The sequence below is a fragment of the Lepeophtheirus salmonis genome, chromosome Z (genome assembly GCF_016086655.4).
Source record: "Lepeophtheirus salmonis chromosome Z, UVic_Lsal_1.4, whole genome shotgun sequence".
NCBI lineage: Eukaryota > Metazoa > Arthropoda > Copepoda > Siphonostomatoida > Caligidae > Lepeophtheirus > Lepeophtheirus salmonis.
This window is the reverse complement of record NC_092584.1, coordinates 5,093,832-5,100,755: the sequence shown is the minus strand read 5'-3', so window position 1 is coordinate 5,100,755 and position 6,924 is coordinate 5,093,832. Positions and strand designations below refer to the sequence as shown.

The window sequence follows — 6,924 nt, the reverse complement described above, 5'->3', positions numbered from 1 at the left end:
ACGAAAAATAATGAGGAAAAATATTTTGTGAAACAAAACTAATTGTAATTTATCATTTGCGTTTTTTTAAGCAATTGATGAAAATGAGTTGATGAGTTCAATTTGGCACTGATCTTGTATTCAAAGCTTTCAATTGATGCGGATAGGCCTCCCATACTTCCACTGAAAGAGGACACGCTGGAGGCTCATCTGATCTCCATTTATTTTGAATTTTGCTGAACCAACACACCGACAAAAAGGTTTTTTTTTTCAATTTTATTTTCGTAATTACAAATTTTTAAAATTATTTGAACATGAATAACTTTTGAATAAAGATCCTTGAGAGCTAAAATTCATGCTATATGATGCATTGTTTTTATAAAAAAGTTCTAAATTCGTGTTGTTTGTTCTAATTGGGAAATTAAAACTGGATGTATTCAATAAAAATGCAACATTTTTAATACTTTGTGGCATTCAGCAATAACTAAATGCTTTATTTTCTAATTAGTTATGGCAATAAAATAAAATATGTTGCCGATTAATGATTTATGTACTAAAGTATCTGTTTATAACTCTTTTCAATAAATATGTATATAAAATTGGCCTATTAATGTTTAAAAAGTATGTTAAGGCTGCTACTATAAGAAGTCGCTCCCGCTATCGAGGGTATATTAAAAAGATCTCTAATTATATGTATACCTCCTTCTCTAGACATGACGGAGGGACTAATTATTGGGAATCGAGTCCAAGAGAATATATTTTCCAATCACTGTATCCATTTAACTAAGTTGCTACATTTATAAGAGTTGTTATGAAGATATGAACAGTTTGAAAGTTGATGATGGTACTTGAGAGCTACTTCAAGCCAAATTATTTCTCCTGTGATAAATTGCTTCTTCAGACAAACTTTCTTGACTAACAAGATCAGTTCTAGAAATAATTAAACATGTAACGTGTCTGGGTCTTCTTTTAAGAAGAACGTAGTGTTGTTGTTTTACCTCCATTTTGAGTTGTGAGAATAGAAATTTTACAAAATATTATTAGTCGAATATTTCAAGTTTGATATATTATATTTTTCCAAAAAAAACTTATTGGGTGATTTCTTGAAATTTTCAGAAAATAGTTTGATTTTGTTCCAAGTTAAAGTAATGATTGATTCCAACACTGCTCTAAACACATGTAACAAAATAATTGATGGATATACTAACAGTTGTATGAATTTAATCTCCTGCGATAGAAAATCTTTTGTTTCTGTTAAACATAGTTGGTTGTTTTTTTTTCGTTCGACGATGTTATATTGTTCAACTTTAATTGTATATTATTCATAATAAAGTTCTGGAACCTCTTAAGCAATAAGCTTTCATTTCGTCTATTTTAGTGGAATTACGTACATGAGATATTTTAAACTTTAATGTGACCTCCCTTAGCCTAAATGATACCCTCCAACATGCGGATCTATGTATCTATTGAAGTTAGTTACCCTTAAATCCTACTCTGACTCGATAGACGGTTAAGGGCTTTTCTATGTTAAAAGTACATATACGATAATATTTGGGTTCAACGTGCTTCCAAAATGGAAAGCTTAGGGTTTTTGTATCCATCAAGTATGGAGAATAGATAGTTTTTGAAGGAAATTTGGTAATGGAGAAAGGACTAAGTCACATTGGAGAAGTGGACTGGTGTATAGTCTTGTTGAAGGAACACTTCATTTCAAGGAAATTGATATGGCTTGATGGCAAGATTTTTGCCTTGATCTTGCTTACATAATTAAACAAAGTAGGCCGTTATCCTTATTTAAACAATAAGAGTGTCGATTTCAACCCATTCAAGATAATAGCCCTGAGAATGATCATACTGGCCCGGTGTTAGTTAGGGTTTCCGGAAGTAATGAACCTATTTTTCTGGCGGTTGGGGATCTGATTTAATCGTTTGAAAAGATACTGAATCCACCAGATCAGGCTGACTAAATGTTGTAAGGAGACTTTTGCAATGAATAATATTCTTCTTTTAAATATATAGAATAATAAATGGTCTTTTTTCATTACCAAGGATCTCCCTTCTCTTCTTCTAGATGCCTCGACTCACAGTGTTTCTTGAAACGCCAAATTCTGTGGAATTTGAACTCATGAACTTGGTTGGCTCAATCTGGATGACCATTTTGATTACAGTGTAAAGCATTTGGAATTATGGACCAGGCGTCTCTTTAAAGGATTTGTCAGATTCCTTAAGCTTCTTTGTGCTGTAGACAGTCTTGTGGTTAACTTAAATCATCAATGTTCTTTTAGTGGATTCCTGCATGGAGAATTTCTGCAACCTTAAATGATTTGTCTCTTTGTATGTTATTTTTGATGGCTTAGGATGGAATTTGAGATCTTTAAAGGTTACTTTCAGGCAATAGCAATGAAAAAAGTTTCTCACATGGCTCCAATACCATTTGAACGACTAATTATCCTTGAACTTTTGCCCTCAAAGTTCGTTGGATCTATGTCTGTTGTATTTTTTGTGTGGGGTACGAGCAGCCCCTGCAACAAGAAGGACGAACTAATAAGTCTGATGTAGAAGGCATTCCTGGATTTGCCAAGATGCCTAGTGGCGAACGCCTGCTTGCACTTTCGGCCTTGTAAAGAAACTATTATTTAACTTGCAGGTGATTTTATTGAATAAAATAAATCAGATTCCACCCGGCTTTCAGAATCTGGCTTTATTTTTATTTTGATAATTGGTTGGAGAGCAAATTGCGTTAAAAAGAATCTTTTTCATCGCACTGATAGCTCGAGTACCCTGTATATGACTCATATATTTTGGCATAAATTGTTAATTATTTAAGTGACGATAAATGTTTGAAATTAATTTATTTATGAGATATGGATGGAAAAATAAATATATTCATCTGTCAGAGTTATGCAATTCAATCCAAATACATTTTTGAGCTGCGCATAAGGTGCATTAGGATGCATAAACAATGGAATATTCTTTGTGATCAATGTACAGAGTAATTAAGGTGCATTATTTGTTTGAATCTATTAGGATGCTATTCTTTTTGTGTGGTTGAATAAAGAGTATGTAGGCGGAGTTATATACTTAAGTTTACAAATAATGAATTAAATGTAAATTCATGACAATACATAACATTTGTTAAAAAATTTAATTACGTATTAAACCGCAATTTGTCTAAATTTATAAATTTATTGTTAGTTGTTCTTTAGTTTGAAAGAAGCAGTAAATATTATATATATGATATCCAAGGGCTTCATTTTAAGTGAGTTTTCAGAAGCGGAAAACATTTGCATAGTGCAAGAAAGAGTCAAGTCTCAAGTTTTTACCAAAAAGGGCAAGTCTTTCAATTTTTGAATGGATTATCCACCTAATATTCAATCAAAAAATGAATTGATTTTCGAGTTCAAGTCGAGATTTTGAGTCTGAGATCATGTTGAATTGTAAGTCTATAAAATTTTCACACAAGTTCAACTCTATTGCAAATGAAGAGTTCAATGATATCATCTTGGGATTTTTGAAATCAACATGAAGGTTGGGAAAACTGTATTACTTTACTCTAACGTCATAATTTTTCTTTCTATCTTGAAATTAGAGACTGCGTAAGGTGATAGTTGAAGATGGAATTATTGTATCCTTTTAATAATAAGAAAATAACTTTGGGAAGATGGGTTGAAAGGCACTTGGAGTCTATACTTAGATGGAGGTATGAGGCCAAGATGCAAGAAAAATTCATAGTACAGTACATAATGAGATATGATCTCTTCTGGCCTCATCCCTCGGTCACAGATCGACTATTAGTTCCTCTCCTCCAATAATTTACCCCATATGAGAAAAACTCCGACCCTTTCTCGCATTCTACAGATCGGCACCACGGGATCTCCTTCCTGTAATACTCAATAAGAGACAAACACATAACCCTCAGTCCATTGATCGACTCCGAGTCCTTCTCCTCCCATATATTACTCCCGAACAGGCAAAATTAAAACCTCTGGTCTCATCCATCATTCCATGGATTGGCTCCATGTGATCTCCTTCAGTCTCATTTCCCAGAACATGGATCGACACCAAGTACCTCTTCTCTCTGCCTCTCTAATACTTCATAAGAGATGAGCTTACAGCCTCCACCCACAGTCCATATTCGACTCCGAGTCCTTCTTTTGTCTTTAATACGACTACATTATTATTTATTAGATCCCAATATGATAATGATATACATGAAGGACCACAATGTATATATAATGCACCCTTTATACACGTGCATCATGTTTGGTTACATACATATAGGGGGGAACAGTGTGTACAGTGCACCCTGTGACTTTTTGTCATACAAACAGACAGAAAGATACATTTTGCTTTAATGATATAAACTTACAAATAATTTATACCCAACAGACTACAAAATGCAATACTGCAACTTTTATTTTAAATAATGTCCTTACAGGTATCAAAATAATGGTAAATATTATTCAATTTGTTCATTAATGCTAATAGTATCATATATTATAAATACTGAAGGCACATAAAACTTTTATATTGCTAAAAAATCTATTTTAATGTAAAGAGGATTAAACACGCACATGAAAATACCACGCCTTAAGGTTTGAGGCATATTAACAAATGGAAAATGTTTACAGTAACTCCATTCAAATGCATTTTTTTATTATCAAATAATGTTGTTAGAAAATATGCGCATAATTTTAAGGAATAGAATATCGATACTTACATGGGTGTTAAGATTAAGAATCACATTAAATATACAGTTAATAGATTAAGAGTCATGGAAACTTGTCTACAAAAATCAGTGAAATCGGAGGGGATCCTTGGGCCCCCTGAGGTCCGAAATTATTTCGGTTTTTGAAAAAAAGGTTGGTCTTTCTTATCTGCATCGTATTTTTCCAGGTCAACTTTTTCTGCGCTCCTCACTACAGAGAAAATCCCAATTCTTTTGGAGCCTTATTACAGCTAATTGCATTTCTATTCAAATTAATCTTGACCGCGCACTCTTGTGGTCACCTTTTCGTCATCATGTTGGAGGTATAATTATAAATAACATTTTTCAATGTCTTGAAATTGATCCCTCAATGTCACTTAAAGTATTCTTATTTTAGTAAATCGATACCACATTAGTTATCGATTTTTTTCCCGCGTTCTTTCCTTCTACAACAGCAAATGATAACAACGGATCTGATTTCATGAATGACAAAATGCTTTATCTTCTTCTTCAACCCATAAAAAAAGTGTTTTGCCAAGGAGTGGTTCTCAGACTCAAGCTTTGTCTAGTTTTTTTTTTTACTTCCCCAACGAGAAAAAGGTAATTTGACGTAATTTGCAGTTTTCACTGAGAAGATCAAGTATTAATTTATAGCATTGATGATTCGAAAGGATAGGAATATTTACCTATTGTAGAACATTTTCAACTGAATAGTAACGAATAGTCATTCCAGATTCCCATTAAGGTGTCTGTGTTCGCTAACTTTTCACCATTATCTTTTTGAAAGTGCCACAACAGGAACTGCCCACAAATTGGGTGGCGGAATCCGGTTTAATATGCCATGCTACACTGTTAACCCATTACCAATACCATTATAGCGGTTTTTTTTCAACTTTTGTAAGTACACAGGGGCACAATTTCAAAATAAAAATTGCAAAAGTATATAGTACAAATTTTAGTCATCATTCAGTTTCTTTTTTTCCGTTTTAATGTACATCAATGGAACGGTATAATTTTTCTTCTTCTCCTTTATTTTAAACAAAGGGCGGCATCGTCGAGCATTTAAACCAACGTATTTTCACAGGAATATACAATAATTATATATAAAAATATAGATTGGATACCAAACAAGGTAATGTGAGGGAAAGTGTGACTTGGAATTTTTACTATAATGCAGCTTAGTTCAAAAACTTCAAGGGCTCAGTGGGCTTCCAGACCCACCTCGGACTGTGTTTATTTTTTGCACATATATTTTTTTTCACTAAGTAACACATTTAGGATAATAGACAAGAAAAGCAAAGAACACAAGTTGCTTTGAGACCTGTACCTATCGGTCAGCTTTTTACAGTACCAGGGATGTCAGATGGAATTAAATATTGGTAAATTATTGTACGTATATTGAATGTATAAAAAGTTTTAACATATATTAAAATATCTGTCCGTAATTAAATTTTTTATATAGTATTCTAATTCAGGATCACTCTGATCATAGACCCTGAAAGAATGGCAACACACGAGATATTAAAGAAAAAAAAAAAGGGAAAATAAAAATTTATTTTCTTATCTTGGCTGTCATTATGTTCTATTAAATTATATAGACAGGAATTACTGTGATATCGATCCAACGTTATACTTCAGGTACTTAGATTTAAAACTTGACAACAAATCATTATAACTACTCGCACTCTTCATTTTTCATGCATAGGTGATTAGATTATACATATCTTTCTCTCTCTAAATGAATAAAATGATAATCTTAACAACCTTGGAAAATCAAAATCCTCTTCAAATTCCAATTAAATAAACATCAACATCTTTAATTATGATATTTTATAAACCTGTAACAATATACAAAATGTTGATTCGAAAAAGATATGTATTAGCTATGTTAAATAGTTTTTAATTTGTCATAACTTACAATAAGCAAAATATATAATTTAGCAAAATAAAAGGTAATATCACAGTATTTAATTCCTATAGTTTTAGAAAGTCTACCAATACTTGTCAATCAATTTGAATACTTTGAATACAATAATATTTTGTTTGCATATATGTATAGTGAAAAATTTGACTTGTTCATTTTGGCAAAGCTTTTGATATATTGTTATATTTATTCATTTCGTTATACAACACTTTAACTGAGCCATCAATTGTTTGTTTTTTGTTATTTTTTTGTGTGTGAAATACAAATACGGCTTAAAATGGGCCCCATTCGAAATTTAATGGTTGAAGTCGAA

The 6,924-nt window shown here is 32.1% G+C and overlaps 2 long non-coding RNA genes across 2 annotated transcripts; both read left to right on the top strand.

Moving 5' to 3' along the window:
* Positions 1-1,305: 1,305 nt before the first annotated feature.
* Positions 1,306-5,662, top strand: LOC139907380 (uncharacterized). The gene is made up of 4 exons (XR_011783944.1): positions 1,306-2,313; positions 2,371-5,010; positions 5,085-5,287; positions 5,342-5,662. It is a non-coding gene; the product is annotated as an uncharacterized lncRNA (long non-coding RNA).
* Positions 5,663-5,754: 92 nt separating this feature from the next.
* Positions 5,755-6,610, top strand: LOC139907383 (uncharacterized). The gene is made up of 3 exons (XR_011783949.1): positions 5,755-6,076; positions 6,150-6,325; positions 6,393-6,610. It is a non-coding gene; the product is annotated as an uncharacterized lncRNA (long non-coding RNA).
* The last annotated feature ends 314 nt before the right edge of the window (positions 6,611-6,924 follow it).